Consider the following 24,656-nt stretch of genomic DNA (forward strand, 5'->3'; position numbering starts at 1 on the left):
TTTGCCTTAAAAATTTATTTGAGTTGACTTCGGTCAACATTTTGAGCAAACGGATACGGATCCATATTTTGATTGTCTCAGTGGGTTCGTATCGTGATTTGGGACCTGGGCATATGCCCGGAATCAAATTCGGAGGTCCCTAGCTCGAGTTATTGATTTTTGTCGAAAATTAGAAGTTTAAATGTTTGTTGATTTTTAAGAATTGACCAATGTTTGATTTTGTTGATACCAAGTCCTTATTTTGGTTCCGAAGCCCGATATAGGTCCGTTACTATGTCTGTCAAATTTGGTGAGAAACAGAGTTGGTTTGACGTGATTCGGACGTTCGGTTGTTAAAATATAAGTTTTAAAGTTTTCTTAAAAATTTCATCTGATTTGGTGTCCGATTCGTAGTTCTAGGCGTTATTTTGGTGTTTTGATCGCGCGAGCGAGTTCGTATGAGTTTTTTGGACTTGTGTGCATAATTGGTTTGGAGCCCTGAGGGCTCGGTTGAATTTCAGATAGGCTACGGATGGTTTTAGACTTAGAAAATCTGGTGTTTTTCCTCAGTTCAGCTGTCATCTGATTTCCTTCTCCGCGATCGCAAAGGTATTCTCGCGATCGTGAAGAGTGAACTGGGCTAGGTAGGTTTTTCTTCTATGCGAACACGAGACACCAGTCGCGAACGCGGAGCACTGGGGGGCTTGCTCTACGCAAATGCGGCCAGTCACACGCGAACACATAGTGTATTGAGGTGGGGGTAGGGAATCTGGGGTGACTATGCGAACGCGAGTCTAGTCTCGCTAACGCGAAGGTTAGGCGGGCTTTACCTTCGCGAACGCGTGGAGTCTCTTACGATCATGTAAGCCAAACAGGCTCTGCTCTTCGCGAACACGTCAGGGTTCACGCAAGCGCGATGAACGCCTGACGCCAATGATTAAAATAGTCCCAAAAATGGGATTTTACCCATTCTTTCAAAATTTCAAAACTATAAAACCCTAGAGACGATTTTCCAAGAGTTTTTCTTCCCAGAATTTGTTGGTAAGTGATCCTACTCTACTTTCTTTCAATTACCCATTACATTTCATAAGATTTTCACCTAAAATATAGGATTTCATGGTAGAAATTGAGAGTTTGGGTAGAATTAGGAATTTTTGTAAAATTGAATTTTAGACCTCAAATTGAGGTTGAATTTTGAAATAAATTACATAACTAGGCTCGGAGGTGAATGAATAATCAGGTTTTGGTCCGAAAATTTGGGTTTTGACCAAGCGCTTCCAAGGTCGATTTTTGACTTTTTGGGTGAAAGTTTGAAAATTCTAAATTCATGCATTTAATTGATTCTTTTAGCAATATTTGATATTATTGAGTCAATTGTGGCTAGATACGAGTGGTTTGGAGGTAGATTCGAGGGGAAAGGCCCCAGTAGAGCTTTGAATTAGCTGCGGAGTGAGGTAAGTGTTGAGTCTAACCTTCACTTGAGGGAATTAGGAACCCTCGAACTATGTGCTATGTGAATTTCATGTGTTAGGGCGTATATGCGAGGTGACGAGTGCTTATACGTCGTCAGATTACTTGTTTTCCATGATTTTCCACTTTTCCTTAATTATCTCCTTCCCTGTCTTAAATGTTATATGCTCTAAATGCCTTCCACGCTTATTTGCTACCTGTTAATCAGTGTTTAATTCTATTATTAATGTTAGATCCTTTCATATTTTCATGATTCGCTGTTACTTGCTTTAACTGACTTACTTGCACCTTCTAACTGTTATTTACCGGACTTAGTATTACCTATGTGAATTCCCATGTTGTACAAGGTTTCATTTTTGTTTCAATTTGGTATTTATTGATCGTAAAGGTTCTTGTGAGTTGAATTATTGATTATAGTGTGCATATTGAGTATTTGGTACTGATAAGGTGTGATCGGGTTGCACTTCGCAACAAGTGAAATAAGGGTGGATTGATATGGTGGAATAAGGGTGAATTTTTACTAATTCGGTGGGATCGGGTTGCACGCCGCAACAGGTGGAATAAGGGTGGATTGTTACGGTAAAATAAGGGTGAATTATGATACTGATATTGTTATATAGTGGGATAGGTTTGTGCGCTGCAATATATATATATATATATATATCAACAATAGTAGATAAGGTGAAATAAGGGAGGATGCTGTGTTGTACAGTGGGATCGGGTTGCGCGCCGAAATAACCTATGTGTTTTTATTTTCTTGAGCTATGTTGGTTTTCGGTATTTTCACTTGAAACTCTAAGGATTGGTAATTCTGATCATCACTCGTTTATTTCTTGAGACTGTACCTATTATCTTCAGTTGATTGTCTTATTTTGTTTTATATTTCCTTTTCTGCCTTTATTATATATTACGTACATGTGGTAGTGTAGGTGACCTGCCTTAGCCTCGTCACTACTTCGTCGAGGTTAGGCTAGGCACTTACAGAGTGCATGGGGTCAGTTGTACTCATACTACTCTCTGCACTTCTTGTGCAGATTTTGGAGTTGGTCCCAGCGGCGGCTATTAGCGTGCTTAGATTGATCAGCGCAGCTGAGACTTGAGGTACAACTGCTCAGTGCTCGCAGCTCCTAGAGTCCCCCTCCCTTTTATTTAGCTGTGTATTTTCATTCAAACAACCTTGTTTTTATTTCAGACCCTTGTATGTACTATTCTAGTAGCTCGTACACTTATGGCACCAGGTATATGGATTTTAGCAGACGTTTGGCTGTTTTAGCTTCTGCATTTTACTTTGGATTTCTGCAGTTATTTTAGTTATTCTATTTATTTAATCTAAACTTTTAAAAATGAATACGTTTTTCTAACATTGGCTTGCCTAGCAAGTGAAATGTTAGGCGCCATCACGATCTCGACGGTAGGAATTTCCGATCGTTACAGTAAGGTAGTCCATAGTTTGCTCAATTGGTCATAACCCTGAATGAACTTCCTGTAGTACCCAGTCAGACCAAGAAAATCCTTTAACTCCTTCAAAGTTAAAGGTTGAGGCCATTCGAGCATAGTAGACACTTTCTTGGGATCAGTACTCACTCTAGCTCCAGATATGATGTGTCCTATGTATTCCACCTGAGGCTGTGCAAACTTATATTTTCTTCTTTTGGCAAACAAGATATTTTTCCTTAATAGCTGCAACACCACTTGTAGATGTTTTTGGTGATCTTCCATAGTCTTATTATAGACTAGGATGTCATCAAAGAAAATAAGTATATACCTCGTTAACTGTGCCTTGAATACTTCATTCATTAAGGACTGAAAGGTAGCAGGTGCATTAGTTAGTCCAAAAGACATGATTCTGAATTGCCAAAGCCCATGGTGAGTTCTAAAAGTAGTTTTATGTTCATCCACAGACTTCATCGTCACTTGATGGTATCCAGCCCTGAGATCTATCTTTGAAAACACAGTAGCCCCACATAACTGATCTAACAAATCCTCTATCATGGGAATATGGTATTTATTCTTAACAGTCATTGTATTCAACCTTCTATAATCTACATAGAGTCTCCAAGTTGAACCTTTCTTTTTCACTAATAAGGCAGATGAAACAAATGGAGACTAACTCAGAATAACAGTTTCGGCCTTAAGCATTTCATTAATGATAGACTCTATGGATTCTTTTGATCGAAGGAATACCTGTATGGCCTCAAATTAAAAGTGTTATGAACACATGTACCTATGCGCGACATGACACTCATATGCATATGCATAACACTATAAGTATTTCATGATTTACAGAGTTATCCAGACTTACAGATTAAGTCATTTGCTCCATGTTTCTCCCATGTCTTTTATATACTTATTTATGTGACTTACATACTCGATACATTATTCGTACTGATGTGCCTTTTACCTGGGGATGCTGCGTTTCATGCCCACAGGTCCCGATAGACAGGATGAGAGCCCTCTAAGTAGTCTATCAGCTCAACGGAAGGTGTTGGTGCGCTCCATTTACTCCGGAGTTGCTTCTTTGGTCAGTATGATTAGTATATGTATTGATTGGTATGGCGGGACCCTGTCCCGACCTTTATGATATTATGTATTCTTAGAGGCTTGTAGACAGATGTCATGTACGTGAAAGTTTGTATGGCCTTGTCGGCCTATGTTTAGTATACAAGTGAGTAACTTGGTCTTATAGGCCCATATGTATTATGTATAAGTTGGTGTTACATGTTTTATTCTAGTTATCGTACGACGACCTTGCCGTCTCATTTACTTATGATAGCATTATACGAAGAGATACGTTATGTCAGTACTTGGTTGAGTAAGGTACCAGGTGCCCGTTGTGGCCCATCGATTTGGGTCTTGACAAAAAGGTTAAGCACTAGGGATCAAATTGATTGCATGGTTACAATTCCTTGCAGGTGGCAGTTCAGTGGGTTCCTTGAAAACATCTGCATAGTTCAACAAAAGCTTCTCAATATCAGGGTTCAACAAATCTTTTCCTTTGATTGCAGGTCCAACATTCACATTGAAAAGTTCATAAACTACTTCACATGTTTCAAAATTCAACATTTTCCACAATTGCTGAATTTCCATAGTTGATACTTCTGTGTTTTCACTGATCCCTAACAAGGTAATCAACCCTCCTTCCTTAAAAAATGACAGGATATGGGGTTTAGTATGAAGTATAATATGGGCTACCTGATCTATCCAGTCCATTCCCAATACCGTGTCATAACCTCCAACTTTAGCTGTCTAATACTAAAAGAAAAGACTTCATCCTACATGGTCCATGTAAATAAGGGCACCACTTCTCACAATACATAGTTTGACCATTAGCAACTACTACATTCATAGGCAAAATAGTAAGTTGTATGAGTAACTTTAATCTTATGGCAACCCGGGGATCTACAAAAGAATGAGTAGATCCACTATCTATCAGCACAATCATGACAATCTTTTTGGCATACCCCAGTAGTTTAATTATGGAAGGGGTCTTTCCAGGAACTACTAATACCCTCATAGCGGTAATGGAAATTTCAGCTTGTTCCTCAGTTGGTTCTTCCAATGTTTCAGGTACATCAACAAACTCTTCAGTCTCTGCTTCCCCTTCACCCTCTGTACCCTCCAAGGCACAGAGAGTCTTAGTTTACACTGATGGCCAGGATAATATCTCTCTTTGCACTTGTAGCAGAATCCATGTTCCTTGAGAGCCTCAAAGGTGTTTGGTTTGGGGGGAGCTCTAATGGGAGATTTCTGGTTAGGATAAGTAATTCTCAAGGGTTGGTTAGGTGATGGTAGAGTAGCTGGTTTAAGATTTTGTGAAGCTCTTGGGTAGGTAATGGCCAAGGGTCTATTATAGGAAGGTGTCGGGGCAGGCCTGAAAGGTATAAGAGAGGTCATTGCTGCAAATGACTCTTCATAAAGTCTAGCAATCTCATAAGCATCCATAATAGTTGTAGGGTTGGCTAGCTTCGCTAATGGTTTCAGCTCTCGTTTTAAACCACTAATGAAGCTGGAAACAAAATGAGTTTCATTCAATAAGGGATTGATAATAGTCATATAACTAGTGAGTTCCTAGAGTATCTCTTGATATTGATCCACACTCCTCTTTTGCACTATTTAATTAAAATCGTCCACTAAATCATGCAGTCTAAGATTTCCAAATCGCCTACATACTTCAGCACAAAGTTTCTGCCAAGTAATTCGACCTCTGTTGTATACGGTGAATCCGGGGGGCCCGATTTCCCCGTCATTAGGTCGTCTCGCGGTCATGATCCTCGAGGTTCAAAACCAAGGTCGAGACCCACCATCGAGGGTCGTCATGTACCGGTCCTAGAGGGAATTACATACTAACGGCTATAGTATGCGAGAGGGAAATTCCCAAGGCACACGGCTAAACCTGACAAAGCTGACCTATCCGGGGCCTGTCCTAAGGTGTCATTCCAGCCGTCCCATCTCCATGCCTTTACAGTTAATGCATTTTGTACTATAATGGAATTCCCTTCTTATATAAGGGGGATCCCTATCAATTTGTAACTCTCGGTTGCTATTACTCCAACCATTCTACACAAGATCAATAATAATATCTCTCTCTCTTTTCTCTCTAACTTACTCGCTCGAGGCTACTCTTTCCATTTATTGTTTTCATACTTGTTCTTTATTTATTGTTTGATATTGGCCATAAAGATCCTTCTTTAATTATACCTTAACTGTTATCTCCTTCCCGGTTACCCCCGATAGCTTGAGCACAAGCCGGGTATTAACCTCGAGGCCTTTCATCGTATCAGTCCGAAGACCGGGTAGCAAGCCCCTCGGTTTGATTACTACCCCGTTTTAACTTGTATTTCGCCAATAAACTTCATACGCCAAACATCAACTGCTCTAACAACCAACATAAAAATAGATCACATATTTTTAGAGTCCCATTTACAAATTTAATTGTTATTATCATTTCACGGTAAACAGTTTGGCGCCCACCGTGGGGCTAAAAATAATATTGATTATTTTCTTGCTGGTTTCTTTACACAACGCAAGTTATCTTTCATGTTTTTTCTTGCCCAAGATCTTCGATTTAGGATAGAACGCCTAGCTCGGTGAGCAAAATGGGAACCAGAACCTTGAAAACAACAAAAAGAAGGACACGACTGCTCCAGATGTTGGCACACCACCGAACTCAACCCGGGCGGAAGGGAAAGTTCTCTGACATGACGTCCACATGATTATTGGGGTAGCCAACGTTCCCCAAGGACCCATGTTCAAATGAACTAGAACATCCACTACGGAAGAAGGACCAACCCGAAACTGCATGCCCGAAGACACCCTCATATTCAGCGAGGAGGACCTCAAGGCCATGATAGAACCGCACAATGACGTACTGGTGATCTCGTTTCTCTTAAACAATACCAGGATAAAACACGTGCTCGTGGATCTAGGCAGCTCGGCCAACATAATTAGATAAGAGGTAGTAGAATAGCTGGGGGTGCTCAATCATGTCGTTCCCGTCCCTCGAATCCTCCACGGCTTTAACATGATCGGAGAAGTAACGAAAGGAGAGATCACCCTCCCGATCAACACGTCCGACGCGATTAAAAACACCAAGTTCCAGGTCATCAGCGGCGACATGAGGTATAATGCATTACTCGGTAGGCCTTGGATACATATCATGATGGCAGTACCCTCAACCTTGCATCAGGTGATAAGGTTTCCCACGAGGGATGGCATCACAACCATACATGGAGAACAACGAGTAGCAAAAGAAATGTTCGCAGTTCACCATGAGGCACCAATCCCCACGTGCCCGATCTCGGACGAGGATAGAAACATACAGGCCCCCGAGAATGACGAGAAAGCTTTCTTCGCCACCCGCACCTTCATCGCCCCCGAAGAATCGGATGCGATGAAATCAACAGTCGAAGAGCTGGAGTAGACCATTTTAATCGAGCACCTCCCGGATCGTAAGGTATACCTGGGAACGGGGTTGACCCACGAACTCAAGACAAAGTTTATTCAATTTCTTAGTAACAATATCGGCTGCTTCACCTAGTCCCACCTAGATATGACAGGAATCCCGCCGGAAATAACCTCGCACAGGCTGAGCGTTAATCCCAAATTCAAACCCGTATAGTAGAAAAGAAGACCGCAGTCCGAGGTAAAACATGCCTTCATCAAAGAAAAGGTAGCGAAACTTCTTAAAATCGGATCCATCGGAGAGGTAAAGTACCCCGAATGTCTGGCAAACGTAGTAGTAGTTCCCAAAAAAGGGAACAAGCTAAGAATGTGCGTAGATTATAAAGACTTGAATAATGCGTGCCCCAAAGATTCCTTCCCATTGCCTAACATCGATTGTTGTTACCATTTTCACGGTAAACAGAGACCCTCACTTTTCTCGACGCCTACTCGGGGTATAATCAAATCCAGATGAACCCCAAGGACAGGGAAAAAACCTCGTTCATCATAAAGTATGGTACCTACTGCTACAACGTAATGCCCTTCGGGCTAAAAAATACAGGGTCAACGTACCAGTACCTTGTTAACAAAATATTTGAGCATCAAGTAGGTAAATCAATGGAAGTATATATTGATGATATGCTAGTCAAATCCCTGCACGCAGAGGACCATTTGACCCATTTGCAGGAAACTTTCAACATCCTCAGAAGCTACAACATGAAGCTCAACCCCGAGAAGTGTGCCTTCAGAGTGGGTTCGGGCAAATTACTGGGCTTCATTGTTTCAAAAAGGGGAATCGAGATCAATCCCGACAAGATAAAAGCCATCGAAGAGATCACGGTGGTGAACAATATATAAGCCGTCCAACGGCTAACAAGGTGGATAGAGACCCTGGGACGATTCATATCAAGGTCATCAGACAAAAGTCACCATTTCTTCTCTCTACTCAAAAGAAAGAGCAACTTCGAATGGACTCCAGAATTCCAACACGCCCTAGAAGAACTAAAACGATAACTGACTAGCCCACCTTTGCTGCACATGCCCAAGGAGGATGAAATGCTATACCTATACCTAGTTGTGTCTGAAATAGCGGTAAGCGACGTATTGGTTTGAGAGGAGCAAGGTACACAATTTCCTGTTCTTTACGTAAGCCGAACCTTGGGGGACGCCGAAACTTGGTATCCCCATCTAGAAAAATTGGCTCGTGCTGATAAGTGCCTCGCGTAAGCTGAAGCCATATTTTCAGTGTCACCATATGTGCGTTCTGTCAACGTACCCCCTCCGGAGGATACTGCATAAACCCGAGTTATCAGGTCAATTGGCCAAATAGGCCATTGAACTCGGAGGGTATGATATCGAGTATCAACCTCAAACAACCATCAAGTCCCAAACCCTGGCAGACTTCATGGCCGATTTCTCACCATCCCTCGTACCCAAGGTAGAGAAGGAATATTTATTGAAATCAGGCACGTCCTCCAGGGTATGGACCCTGTTCATAGATGGTGCCACAAACATAAGAGGATCTTGGCTCGATATAGTCCTAAAGCCACTCGTTGGCAGCATAATAAGATAATCCATAAAAATTGCGGAATTGACTAACAATGAAGCCGAGTACGAGGCTATGATTGCAGGTTTAGAATTGGCCAAAGGTTTGGGGGCCGAGACTGTCGAGGCAAAATATGATTTGCTCCTCGTAGTGAGCCAACTGAACGAGAGCTACGAATCTCGAAAAGACAGGATGTAGAGGTATTTGGACAAAATCCAAGTCGCATTACGTCGCTTCAAAGAATGGACCTTAGTCCATGTACCCCGAGAGTAGAACAACAAGGCCGATGCCCTCTTGAATCTGGGATCTTCTGCTGAGGAAGAATACTCACCGGAGCTATTGTCCAACTGTTTAAATCAGTGGTCGAGGAAGGTCACGCGGAGATTAACTCTACCAGTCTGACATGGGATTGGAGAAATAAATATATTGTTTATCTAAAAGACGGGAAGCTGCCAGCAGATCCAAAAGAATCAAGAACCCTGCAAACCAAAGCAGCTCGGTTCTCGCTCGATGAAAATGGGACTTTGTACAGGAAAACTTTCGATGGCCCCCTGGCGATATGCTTGGGACCAGGCGACATAGATTATATACTCCAGGAGATCCATAAGGGCCTGCAGAAATCATTCCGGGGCAGATTCCTTAGTCCGAAAGGTGATTAGAGCGGGCGACTATTGGGATAGCATGGAAAAAGACACCAGAGAATTCGTCCAAAAATGCGATAAGTGCCAGAGGTTCGCTCCCATAATCCACCAACCCGGCGATCAACTACATTCCGTTTTATCACCATGGCCATTCATGAAATAAGGAATGGACATCGTCGGCCCTTTGTCGACGGTACCACGTAAGGCTAGATTCATTCTATTTATGACTGATTACTTTTCAAAATGGGTGGAAGCACAGACCTTCGAGAAAATACAAGAGAAGGAAGTCATCAGTTTCATATGGGATCACATTATATGCTGGTTCGGAATCCCATCTGAAATAACATGCGATAACGGGAGGCAGTTCATCGGGAGCAAGGTAACACAGTTCCTTAAAGATAACAAAATCAAGAGGATCCTGTCAGCGCCTTACCATCCATGTGCGAACGGACAGTCCGAATCCACAAATAAAACCATCATTCAGAACTTAAAAAAGAAACTGGAGAGAGCCAAGGGAAAATGGAGAGAAATGTTGCTCGAGGTGCCATTGGCATATCGAACAACTTCAAAATCAAGCACCGGGAAAACACCCTTCTCTCTAGTGTACGACGCCGAGGCATTAATACCGGTGGAAGTCGGGGAACCGAGACCTAGATTCCAGCACACTAATGAGGGTTCGAATAATGAGGCCATGACGACGACCCTCGAGCTACTCGATAAAAGACGGGAAGCCTCGGTGATTCATATGGCTGCCTAGAAGCAGAAAATCGAAAGATACTATAACAGAAGAACAAATCTCCAATATTTCGGGATCGGGGACTTAGTCCTAAGTAAGGTTACACTCAACACCCGAAACCCTAATGAAGGAAAGCTGGGCCAGAATTGGGAAGGACCGTACCGTGTCCTCGGGATAGTTGGCTAGGGATCCTATAAGCTTGGCACCATGGAAGGCGAACAACTTCCGAGCAACTGGAAAGTATCGATGCTTAAGTGGTATTACTGCTAGGGCACCCGATCGGAAAATCCCGCAAAGATCCTCGAGCAAATGTTGCACTGTTTTCCTTTAACAGATTTTTTATCCCGAAATGGGTTTTTGTCGGCAGGGTTTTTAATGAGGCAATGTCCAAGCACTTCCTAAGAAGGACTCAACAAGCCTACCGAATTTTCTTCGCAATCAACCCTATACCGGGAAATAACAAACGAGATTGCAATAGGAAATGATGTACCTAGCCAAACGGTCGAACGAACCATGTCCGCATAAGCCGGCTTACGGCAACACAACGACATGTATTTATGCCAAGCAATCAAAGAATATCTTTCGCCAAAAGCATCTCGTACTCCAAAACAAAATTCAACATGCTCACGGCAAGGATCCCTCCACCGAGTACGCCCCGAAATACTCGGAGACTTAGCGTCAACAATTTGGCACCCAGATGACCTCATGGTCAGAACTCCGTGCTCATAAGGCCAACGAGGCAATTCCGAGCTCACGAGTAACGACCTTCGAGCCTAAGCAAACTTGATGACTCGGAGACTGTTGTCAATCGCCATTCAATGGAAAACCCGAGGCCGTAAGACTCCGAGTGGGCAAACTTGGTCTAGCCAGATCTATTTTACATAACAACAAAAAACTGTAAGACCTTAACAAGCGTGAAAAAATTGTAAGACCTTACTACAGGCATAAAACTCAATCCCGAAGTTTAAGCTATGCGTCGCATTTTTAAGACTCCCGAAAGGGCATACCCTTGATGCAGACGCCTAACTATCACACTTGGGATAAAAAATGGCTCCGTCCAAATACATATGACTACGGTCAAAATGGCTGCACCAGCCAAATTAACACGACTCGGGGACGCCCGACCATCGCTAACAAAATCACAGGCCATTACTTCAAATCTACTTCGAAAAGAACCGGTTAAAACAGGCTACCCTCAACAGGCAAACGAGCTTCAACTATGTCAGCTCCTGTGAGCACGTGATTTTTTCCCTAAATATGATTATTCCCAAAATCCCAAACAAAATAATTTTTCTTTATTTTTACAATTGTTGTGCATTTTGGTGTCATTTTCTGATGATTGTTGCATTCTATTTGCGCAAGTCAATTCTTATAAAATACAAAGAACATGCATTTGCATTTAGGTTTTAATTTTTATATTTAGTATCAATTAAGGGATAATTGGTTTAGAACAAAGCATGAAAAATCACAAAAATTAGCTCACTTTTGCATTTTAATGATTTTTATTGTCATGAAATAGTTTTTGAACAATTTTAGGAATTAATTAGTCTTTGTTTTGAAATAATTAGGATTTTTATGTTAGTTTTACATTTTTATCGGAATTAAAAAAAAGAAGAAGAAAGTAATTAAAAATAAGAAAAGGAAAAAGAAATAAAGAGTAGAAATTTGGTCTTAATAGAAGACCCAAATTTGGGCCAATTTGTTGGATTTTTCAGGCCCAAATACCCTAAACCCGTTGCAAACCAGTCCAGCCCAAACCCCCAACCCAGTCCGGTCCCTAATAAGTCCAAACGACGTCGTTTCCCCAGCATTTAACCACGACCGTTGGATCTCATCAATCCAACGGTCCGGATCTAACTAGGATGTTTGGTATATAAATGTCCGAAAACTCCCCCTACCCCATTTGCCTCATCTTCCTCACCCTACCTATCCTCAATGAACCCTAATCCACGCCGCCATCAAACCCCTCGCCGGCGGTGAACGTCACCTGCACCGTTCAAGCCCAAAATTACACCACTCGTCTTCCTCACTCCCCTCTTTCCGTTCCATCCACTGGTTCCCCTCGAATAAGGCCGGAGCTCATCGAATCTTCGACTGAAGTTTCCAGTCAGATCGCAGGTTGATCCAAACCAGCCCAAAGTCATACCACACAATCCCTGGTCTTCCCTCAACACTAATCCAGGATTATTTTCCTTCAAATCTCTGTGAAACGGCTCGAATCTTAAATCTAAGAATTTCTGGCCAAAACCCTAAACCAAAATCTTTATGATTTCGAACCGTTGTATCCTTAACCATGTGTTCTCTTGTAAGAACACATGGTTAGGGATGTTACGCGTCAAAAATCTGAAAGGATTCGGACGTCAGTGACTGGCTGGAGTTCCTCGTGCTTCTGTGAGTCTTTCCTGTTTCTTTTTACTCGCATGATTGAGGTTTAGTTACAGTCTTGGTTTCATTAAGTGTTCTGTTAATTTTACGGTTTATTTTTGTGTATTAGTATAGTTTTGTCAATTGCTGTTAAGTTCTGAGTTTGATATTTGCATGATCGATTATGAGTTTATTGGTTAAGAATTAGTTTAATTTCATTTAATGTTGATCAGTAGCTTAAGCTTTGCTTTGATTGATCCTAGTTTCTGGTTTGTCTTAGTTTGATTGAGTTGGTGTATTTAAGCAATTGGGATTGGTTAGTTTGATTAGTTGATTTCTGAGTGCTAATTAATCAATTTCAGTTAGTTTTGGATTAACTTAGGGGATTGGTTATAGCTGTTAAGGATGAGGGTAAGATCAGTAACTTTGAGAAGCCTTCAGGGGTAGTCTGGGTATGGAAAAGGATAATTCTGATAGGAATAGTAATATTAAAGTATTTGGAAGGGCAGTATAGGTATTGTATGGGTAGGGGAACACCCTAGGGCCTTCTAGAATAGGATTTTAGTGCAAATTTCAGCACAATAGGGGTGTTTACTTATTTAGCAAGTCAAGAATAGAGGGATTAAACTGAAATAAGGGAGGGACTAAAAAAAGAAAATAAAAAATCTGATCTATTCTCTCTTGTTGCCTATATAAGGGCATGAAATGCCTTGGGAAAGGGGGTTCTTCTTCTGCCTTCAGCTCTAAGCTCAAAAACCCCCACCAAAAACTCTCCTCCCTGTTTTCAATTCCAGCTAGTATTTCCATTCCAGTATTCAAAAAATAAAAACATCAAAAATGAAGAAATCAAAAACAATCTTACAGTTTCATTATTAGTTTTGGATTTCAGTTGGGTTTTGGGTTTAGCAGTATTGCAGAGGTGTTTAGGTTCAGCTGTGAGGGCTAGGAGTGCATTTGAAGTGTGTGTTGAATTGATCTGTGGAGTCTGCTTGTATTTCTGGTTTTCAAAAGCAGTTCCTGGCATGTTTTGTGGCACTATACTGTTGAGTTGTGTTGCTGTTGCTGTTCAAAATAGCTGATTTCTTTTCTTCTCATATTTTCCCTTATCCAGGTACATACTTCAAAGCTGTCTCAATGTAGTTCTCCTGAGGGGAAATGAAGCTGCAGTTTCTATTATCAATTTTCTTCTGATATGTTTAAGTACTTCTGTGTATGATTTAATATGATTTATTTAATTGTTTAGTATAGTTAAATATGATTGGAATTGGACTGTGTTATATGATACTAACTGTAGTTTACTAACTATAAATTTTCTGTAGGTGAAGTTTTATCTGTAGAATACTGATTGAATTTAGTTTCATGTCAGGGTAATAGGATAATCTATGTAAATTGGATTTGATTTCTTGTGAGGGAACCTTCTTAGATCTGTAATTAATAGGAATGGGTAATTAGTGATTGTTCACATTTTAACCTACAGTGTTGGATTTGTTTTGTCAAAAATGTGACTAGTCATTTCATGAAGCATGCTTAGTTTGTGTAAATAATATTAAAATCAGTAGGTAATTAGAATAGGGTGGATTTTTAGTTAATGTAGGATTGATTACGAAATTAGGATCACAACCAGTGTTGACTAGTAATCGTTTATCAAATGGCACCACCGTTTAAAGTATACCATCATTCAAGTTAAAATAATCACCAGATTCTCTATTTTCGCTGCTTTGTTAACATGGATGGGATTTGGATTCACTTGAATTGGAACTAAAGTACTGGGCCAATGCTGGCCAATAAAAGGCATACAAGCCCAAAGGTGAAATGGCAGTTGATCCCTTATAATAAGAGGGGTAGCTGTGGGCTTTCAGCTAGGTAGCGGATCCGAGCTAAAGGGTACTCCCTTTGGTTTGGGCCCAAATTTGAATTTGAAGCTCAATCTCCACAATATCGAGTAAGTAGGATTTTTATCGTTTAGAGACGAAACAAAAAGGAAAACCATAGTCATCTTAGGATTGACCTTAAATAAATGTTGAGACGAGCCTCACCGAATCAAAATAATTGCGGGCCCTCAATGTGGTTATTAAAAAATGATTAGAATTTGGGATGTCCATTTAGCGAAATCCACGCTATTCCCCAAAATAATATTACGTTAGAATCTTTAGGCGCGATTTTAATTAAAGTACCTTCTTAAATTCGGGTGCGCATTGATGCGACCCAACTCCAAATCTCGACGAAGTCGAAACGTGTTGACAACCACGGGTGCATTGATTGCGACGTGGTTCGAAATGCGTTTTCACGACGTTGCAATTCTTTTAAAATAAATAAATGATGAAAAGCGGTTTACGAACAAAAGCACATAGTCTAGCATGTATCAAAAATCAGATAAAATTAAATACAACAGTTAAGTGATCGTGCTAGAACCACGGAACTCGGGAATGCCTAATACCTTCTCCCGGGTTAACAGAATTCCTTACTCGGATTTCTGGTTCACGGACTGTTAATAGAGTCATAAATTTCCTCGGTTCGGGATTCAACCGGTGACTTAGGACACCATTAATCTCCCGAGTGGCGACTCTGAATAATTAATAATTAAATCCCGTTCCGATTGTCCTTTAAATGGAAAAACTCCTTTACGCCCTTTGCGGGGTGTAGGTAGAAAAAGGAGGTGTGACAGCTCTGGCGACTCTGCTGGGGAACGAACCCAGAATCTCTTTTTCAGGGTTCAGAATTCGAGCTTAAATAAATTGTTGTGTTTAATTGTATCTGATTTTCATACATGTTTTGTGCTGAATGTGCTAAATGTTACCGCTTTGATATTATCCGAACTGTATATAAACTGTGCCGACACCCTTCTCTCTTCACCTCCGGGGATGTGCTTACTGGTTGAGACTCCCTATTCTGTTAGTGTCATACCTTGAAATAAGAAAGAGGCCGAACAAGTTACGAAGCCGGATGGCCTTTTGGTTCCCGGTAAGTTGCCCCCTCCTCGACTCGAGTTGTCCGCTCGGGTACACAGTCTAGAACACTGACTCAGGTTTTGAACATAGAATAACGTGACTTCATGCCGGATCCCTAGTAGGAACGCTTATTTGCATCACGTTGCATTTGACTTAGGGGACTCAACACAGGGGTTGGGTCCGTCTAGGACTAGCAACCTGAAATGAAAAGACCATCCTGATGCATCCTACTTGCTCTGTACATATATTTGTTTCGAACCTGCATGTTGACTGGTTTCTGAATCTCGGGAATATTGGAAAGTTGAAAAAAAAGAGAGAAAAGAGTGAAAAAAAATATATCAGTTAGGGAGTTAATTGATTATTTTAGAAATAAAAATCAATGACCAATTGTTGGCGAAACTCTGCTGAAATTTTGAGAAAAAAAAGAGGAAAATGTTTTATTTTGTTTTACTAAAAAAAAAGAAGCAAAGAAAAAATAGAAAAAAGAGTCTTTTATTTTTGGAATGTTGTTTGCTGATAAAGAAAAGGATAAGAAAAGTTGTTGTTTTAGTTTGAGAAGCATAAGTTGTTTCATTATTTGTTGAAAAAAAAGAACAAACAAAAAGTCTTTTATTTTTAGTTTGGAAAATAGGTTGTTTTATTATTTGTTGAAAAAAAAGAGAGAGTCTTGCTTCCAAAAATAGTTTTTATTCGCTTATGAAATGCCAAAAATAAAAATGGAAAAAGAGTCATGTTTTAAAATAGTTCAGTTAATTTGCCCGAACTACGCATGGTTTGATTCTCACAGGGTGTGAGATACGTAGGCAACCCTCATCGGGTCCAACTTCCCCTTTTTGCAAAAATAAACAGAAAATATCAAAATTTTAATTTTGTCATAAATAAACCAGGTGATGCCGTTTTGTCAAAAATAGCCAAATGTTCCCAAACGGAACGCCGGAAGGTTGACCTTGCATAGATAGCCACCTGTGGTCATGTTTTTTTTCAATCCACACAGCCTTAAGTTTTTGTCCTCGAGGCGTTGAAAGGCCGTGTTGCAATACTGGGTATTTTTATCTTAAATTAAAAAAAAAAGGAGAAGTAAGAATTGCGAATAAGCTAAGTAGAGCCGTCTTGTCATGAATAGCCTTAAAATCTTGGTTCCCAAAATGCTGAAGGGCCATGTTTGAGAGTCAAGTTCTTCGATTGAAAATATATAGGTAATTTTGAGTCGAAAATATAGGTAGTTTGTTTTAGTCGAATAAGAGTTTTCTTTTTGCTTAAACGCTTTAATAAATGTGCAGGATGAACACGATGATAAATGAGCCCTTTTCAATAATGGCCAAAATCCCTTTTGAGCTGCAATTATGGTGGAATGATTTAGGCAAAGAAGGGCAAGACGAAGTGAAAAAATATTTGAAAGACCTTCCGGATTTATTAAACGTTCAGCCTCGGGGGGATATTATTAGGGCATTGGTCGCCCATTGGGATTCGGCACATAATGTATTTCATTTCTCAGACTTTGAGCTCACCTCGACGTTGGAAGAAATAGCGGGGTATATTGGAAGTGATCAAGCTCCATTGAGGTTTAAATACTTGATTGCTCCTAGGGCCATTACCATACACCGGTTCTTGGATTCCTTGAAAATACCCCGAACAGTTCATCATCCAGATTTTGCAAAGGGTTTCTGCAGTTTCCGCTTCATATATGATAGATATGGCTATGTGGGCGGGTTCAACAATCTAGACTTTAAGCTATGCAGTAGAAGTAACCGACAAAAATGGGAGGAACACATACGAGTGGCTTTTATGATAGCTTTCTTGGGCCTCATAATATTCCCAAGGAAAGATGGTAATATGGATTTGAAAGTAGTAGGGGTCGTCAGTACCTTGAAAACCATGGGGAAAAGCACTTTAGCACCTGTGATCGTGGCTGACATCTTCCGGGCTCTCACTGCGTGCAAAGCTGGGGGCAAATTTTTTGAGGGATGTAACTTGTTGTTACAAATGTGGATGACTGAGCATTTGTGCCCACGCTCTCAGCTATTGAGTTATGGTTCAGTTGAGAAAACTTGTATAGAAGAATTTTATACGAGAATCAAAGGGGCTAGTCTACCTGAAGGAGTCACGGCCTGGACATTATTATTTCGGAACCTCAATGCCAGCCAGATACAGTGGGTGCTTGGACGGTTGCCTGTCGAAGAAGTCATATATATGCCAGCAGCCCGCCTGCATTTTCTGTTAATGGGACTCAAAAGCATCCAGCCCTATGCACCATATCGGGTTCTGAGGCAACTCGGGAGGTATCAAGTAGTACTAAGAGATGAATATCTGAGTACCCAAGTGGTCGAAATTAGTCGTGACGGTCGATTCCCCGAGGAAGAAGTTCGCCAAATCTGAAGTGAGTGTCAACATTTGATGGCGAACACTTGTGTGTCTGATAGGGTTAAAGGGGAAGTTGCCCCAGGGTATCATGATTGGTTCAGAGGTGATGTGGCATGTGGAAGACCGGCTAAACAACCTCATCTCGAAGATTTCGCCAGGTCATCCCAGGAGCAGTGGGACTGGTTAGCAAAGGAAGAAGGCTATCGAGTTGAGATTGGTAAACTGAAGCAACAAGTTGAGAGTCTGAAATTCGAGAACAGTGTACAGGTTGCCGCGGATCAAGGTGAAAAGAATAGACTGGCTCGAGAAAATGAAGCACTTAGGGCCCAAATCCGGCAATTGAAGATAACCGTCGATAAGAAACCAAGGAGCTGATCAGATGAGCAATTGATAAAAAGATTGGAAAACGAAGTCAGGGAATGGCGGGATGAATTAGAAAAATCTGAGAATGTCGTGGCTGAACTTAAAGCGAAATGGGCTACAAGAACAGAGGAACGTCGCCAGTACCTGAATCAGTTGAAAAGGGACCATGAGAAAATTGTTGCCAACTTAAAAAGAAAAGTGGTTGCCCTTGAGGGTAAAACGGTTAGGCAGGCTAGAGATTTTGAAATTGAAAGTGGACATTGTTACGACTTGTTGGCCCAAATGGAGGTAGAAGTGCAGCGGCTGCAAGACCAACACCTGCAGGACTCTCGAGCTTTAAAGACGTGCAACGATCAGATAAGACGCTTGCTCATAGAAAAGAAGCAAACAAAAGACAGGATTAGAGCCATTGCTCATGCCATTTTCAGGAGATGCCGGGTTTGTGAAGACATGACCCATACTACTTTTGTCTCAACAGTAATGATCTATGTGAAGCGAACCATGAATGAATTAGAGCAGCTTGAAAGGAATTTGGATCCTAGGCCCGCGGTGAGGCCGAACGATGCCCCGCGGACACCTAAGTTTGAAGCACTAGATGCATAGTCCGTGTCTGTAATTTTCTACCATTTTGAGTCAGTATTTTGTAAGTCCGTTATCTTTCCGGGTCAAGTATGTTTGCAGTCTTAGAGTCTATGGTTTGCTTTTAAGTTGCGTCTGTTAGTTTCGTTCCAAAAAAGTGTTGAGTTTGTAAGAGTTTGTTTTAGTAATGAAAGTTGAAAATTTTATTTCCACCCTTTATTTTTTGCATTTATTTTCACGAACTACGCTTGGTCTGATTCGTGCGGGGTCGCGATACGCAGGCAATCTCCATAGGATTCGACCATAATCGTAAGAAAAATAGAAAGAAGAAAAAGAAGAAAATAGAAGGAAAACCGAGAAAGAGAGAAAGAAAGAAAAGAGCGGAAAAACAAAAAGAGAAAGGAAAAAGCACAAGAAAAGGACGAGGTGATGAAATTTGAAAGAAGGGTAAAAAGAAACTAGGAACGAAGTGCCGGGATGACGCATGCAATCGAGCAAACGCATAATAGAAATGATTAACTGTATAAGTGCATTCATGCCAACGTGCAATTGTTAAATCTGTTAAGACTTAATCGCTAACAAAGTGGTTGTCTAAATGTGTGAGTCCAGGCAAGTGGTTAGTTGATTGGCAATTCTGGCAACTCACCCATACAACACCCGGTCGAAAGATCAAGTAAAAATGACAGGGCAGGATTCGGAAATCAGCATCGTAGACCCTTCAAATGAAGTTGAGGTAACATATGTGGGTGCTATGAAAGAAGAGATGAGGAAATTAAAAGCACAAATGGCTGAAATGCATCGGGCATGGTCTCAGGGACATCCGGCACCACTATATCCTGTTAATCCATCTTACATCCCACCCCTGGCTCAAGCTCAGGAGCCTACCACTCCCCACGCATCTTCAGCCTTCCCCTATCACGCCCAGGGTTATGGTACCACTTCATACGCTCCCCCAGCTCCACCCCCCAAACAGAACCCTCCACCACCCTGGTTCCCGTCTTTGTGGCACCTTCCCTAGCCCCACTACATAGATCGTCCAGTGAGCCGCTATTCCAAGCTTGCGACACCCAATATTACCCTCCCGAACCCACTTTCAAAGCGCCTGAGCCATATACCTATTCTCCCCATTTTGAAATCCCTGGAGAGGTTGAGAAACCGATTAAGAATACAGAACAGGAGGAAGCGATTCGTAAAGTCAAAAGCCTGGAGCAATCCTTCAGGAACATGCATGGTTTAGGTAACCAAGTCAGCGTCGCATACAAAGATTTGTGCCCTTTCCCTGATGTTCAATTGCCTGCGGGGTTTAAAATGCCGAAGTTTGACTTGTATGAGGGGCACGGTGACCCAGTTGCCCATCTGCGTGTTTTTTGTAGCAAAATGAGAGGTGCTAGGGGAAAGGATAAACTGTTGATAGCATATTTCGGTCAAAGCTTGAGCGGGTCAGCGCTAGAATGGTACACGAGACAGGACCCTGGCCGATGGTATACATGGGATGATTTGGCACAAGCATTCATTGGCCATTTTCAATATAACCTTGAGATAGTCCCCGACCGTCTGTCATTGTTGAAGCTAGAAAAAAAGCCGGGGAAAGTTTTAGAGAGTTTGGTTTCCGCTGGAGGGAACAAGCAGCGAGGGTTGATCCTCCGATGAGGGAAAGTGAGATGGCAGATTACTTCTTGCAAACATTGGAGCCTACCTATTTTGGTCATCTGGTGACGTCCGTCGGAAAATCGTTTAATGAGGTGGTAAAGATGGGGGCCATGATTGAAGAAGGATTGAAATCTAACAAGATCTTGAGCTACTCGGCATTGAAAGCAACCACCCAGGCCATCCATAGCAGTACTGGTGGTGTGCTTGGAAAGAAGAAGAAAGAAGAAGTTGCTACGGTTGAAGCTAGTGCTTGGTCCAGGCCCAATAATCCTCCACTCTATTACAACCAACCCAAACCCCACCACCCAAACTACCAATATACCCCATATGGCCCGCTGCAACACTATTATCCACCACCAGAACCACACTTTTCTATTCACCACACACAGACTTACACTCAGCCCCCGGTGCACTCGCAATGGCGTGCACCGAATCCCCAAAACACACATCCACCCCCACAAAACACCTATCCACCTCCCAGGGCAAATAGACTAGGAACCAGCTTCCGCCCAAACCAAGCTTTTAGAAGTGAGAAGGCCCCAAACAGAAAAATATTTACTCCGCTGGGAGAATCTTACACCGCTCACTTCCATAGATTGAAACATTTGGGAATGTTGACCCCGATTGAATCCAAAGCACCAAACCCCCTTCCCAGAAACCTGGACCATTCTGTTAGCTGCGAGTATTGCTCAGGGATGCCGGGGCATGATACTGAAAAATGTTGGAAGTTGAAAAATGCGATACAAGAGCTCATTGATAATCGCCGTATTGAAGTACGGGCTCCAGAGGCCCCAAACATCAACCAAAATCCGTTACCAGCGCATTATGAGGCCAATATGATCGAACTAATACATAAGGGGACAGAGCCTAAAAAACCTTCGCAGGTGATTATGGTAATTCGTTCTACGGAAGTCAAAGAAAAGACAATGAGTGCAAGGCCAGTGGTTCAGTTAAAAGCAATAAAAGACAAGCCAGTATTGGTAATGGGAAAGGGACCATTTGTGGCTGCAAAAAAGCTGGAGCCAGTCAAGATAGTGGTACCAGGGTCATCATCTACACCCGTGGTGGTTGTGAAAGGGGCCTACGTAGAACCGGTTGTCATAAAACTGGTAGTCCACTTACCCATGGTTGATAGAAAAGCCGTACCGTGGAGATACGACAAGGTAGTGGTGACATACAAAGGAAAGGAAATTGAGGAAGAGAGTTGTGAAGCACAAGGACTAACTCGGTCGGGACGTTGTTTTGCTCCTGAAGAGTTGAGAAAGGCTAAGGGCGTTAAAGACAATACAGTGCCAGTCAAAAAAGCTGTGACGGAAGAAGAGGCAGAAGAGTTTCTAAAAAAGATGAAAGTGCAAGATTATTCCATTGTTGAACAACTGAGAAAAACACCGGCCTAAATCTCGTTGTTGTCGTTATTGATTCACTCTGACGAGCATTGCCGAGCTTTGATGAAGATATTGAATGAGGCTCATGTGCTCGACAAAATTTCAGTGAACCATCTGGAGACAATTGCCAACAAGATCTTTGAAGTGAACAGGGTAGCATTTTCTGATGATGAACTGCCTGTGGAAGGCACAGAACACAACAAAGCTCTCTATTTGATGGTCAAGTGTGAAGGTTCAATGGTTACTCGGGCACTGATCGATAACGGGTTGAGTGCTAATATTTGCACGTTGTCCACGTTGAACAAGTTGAGGATTGATAAGGATAGAATCTGAAAAAATAGCATTTGTGTTCGAGGGTTCGATGGAGGGGGAACAAACACAATAGGGGATATTGTACTCGAATTGACTATTGGCCCAGTCGAGTTCACTATGGAATTTCAGGTGTTGGATGCTGCAGTATCCTACAATCTTTTGTTGGGTCGACCATGGATTCACGCGGCCAAAGCCGTGCCTTCCACGCTGCACCAAATGGTCAAATTCGAGTGGGACAGACAAGAAATTGTGTTACATGGGGAAGATCCCACATGCGCTATGAATGATGCCATTATGCCCTTTATAGAAACTAAAGATGATAAGGGACCATGGGTTTATCAGGTCTTCGACACGGTCCCGGTGAGCAGAGTGCCCGAAGGTAAAAGCATGCCATGTCCCAGGGTGGCAGCTGCGACCGTCATGGTAGTATCAGAAATGCTGAATAACGGGTTTGTGCCGGGCAAAGGTCTGGGGGCTGAACTTCATGGCATTATTCAACCTGTGTCCCTGCCCAAAAATCTGGACACCTTCGGATTAGGTTTCAAACCAACAGCAGCAGATGTTAGAAGGGCTTGTAAATTGAAAAAGAAAGCTTGGGTTCTTCCCAAACCAATTCCACGCTTGTCCAGGTCCTTCGTCAGACCGGGTAGCAAGAAGCAGTCATTGGCAAAGGTGTCAGGTTCACTGATTGGGGCAAAGGGGAATTTGGATAAAGTGTTCGAGAGAGTATTTGCGGAGGTAAACATGGTTGAGGCCGGGGAAGGGTCAAGCGGAGCAGATATATAGTACATCGGACCACATGCTAACATCAACAATTGGGAATCTACTCCTCTTCCAATTCGGAGGGAGTCGTGGTAGTGGGTTTTGTTTTCCTTTTGTCACCTGGATTATTCCAGGGTTTGTAATCCAGTTGCTATGTTCCGTCCGTTTGGATGAGTTGAAACCTTGTTATCTTTACATTTAATGAAATGCAATTTTCTTCGTCCCTAATTCTCTTTCCATTTTCTTTTCTTTTCTTTTTGTACAGTTCTTTTTATGCTGATATCAATGATATGACATGCATGAGGAATCTTCGGCCCAGTTTTAAAAGCCAATCTAGCTCGGAAGTAATAATACAAGAAATCGAGTGTGATGATGGGGTGGATGGTAACAACGATGAAGCATATGAGGAAATTAGTAAAGAATTAAGTCATTTTGAAGAAAAACCCAAACCTAACCTAAATGACACAGAAACAGTTAATCTAGGGGTCCAAGACAATGTGCGGGAAACTAAAGTAAGTGTTCATCTGGAGCCACAACTCAAGGAGGAGATAATTAAAGTATTGCATGAGTACAAAGATGTTTTTGCATGGTCATATGACGATATGCCGGGTCTAAGCACCGATTTTGTGGTTCATAAATTATCCACTGATCCGACACTTTCCCCCGTCAAGCAGAAGTTGAGAAAGTTCAAAACGGACATAAGTGTGAAGATCAAAGAAGAGATTACCAAGTAGTTTGAGGCAAAGGTCATTCAGGTTACACGGTACCCCACTTGGTTAGCCAATGTCGTGCCTGTGCCGAAGAAAGATGGCAAGACCAGGGTGTGCGTCGATTATCGAGACCTTAACAAGGCAAGTCCAAAAGATAATTTCCCACTGCCCAACATCCATATACTGATTGACAATTGTGCCAAACATGATATTGGCTCTTTTGTGGATTGTTACGCGGGCTATCATCAGATTCTAATGGACGAGGGAGATGCAGAAAAGACGACATTCATCACGCCATGGGGAACATATTGTTATCGGGTCATGCCGTTTGGTTTGAAAAATGCTGGGGCAACTTATATGAGGGCCATGACAACCATCTTCCACGATATGATACATAAGGAAATCGAGGTATACGTGGATGATATGATCGTGAAGTCTAGACAGCAATCCGACCATGTCAGAGATCTGAGGAAGTTCTTTCAAAGGCTTCGCAGGTACAATCTTAAGCTCAATCCTGCAAAATGTGCTTTCGGGGTGCCATCTGGGAAGTTGTTGGGGTTTATAGTCAGCCGGTGGGGTATTGAATTAGACCCATCGAAGATCAAAGCCATTCAGGAGTTGCCACCTCCAAGAAACAAAACCGAGGTGATGAGTTTGTTGGGAAGATTGAACTATATCAGCAGGTTCATTGCTCAGCTCACAGCAACTTGTGAACCAATTTTCAAGTTGTTGAAAAAAGATGCCGCGGTCGAATGGACTGATGAATGTCAAGAGGCTTTTAATAGGATAAATGGGTATTTGTCGAACCCACCCTTGTTGGTTCCGCCGGAACCAGGGAGGCCTTTGATTCTATACCTGACAGTTGTGGATAGTTCATTCGGCTGTGTACTGGGGCAGCACGATGTTACTG

Source organism: Nicotiana tabacum, chromosome 11, assembly GCF_000715075.1.
Source record: "Nicotiana tabacum cultivar K326 chromosome 11, ASM71507v2, whole genome shotgun sequence".
Taxonomy (NCBI): domain Eukaryota; kingdom Viridiplantae; phylum Streptophyta; class Magnoliopsida; order Solanales; family Solanaceae; genus Nicotiana; species Nicotiana tabacum.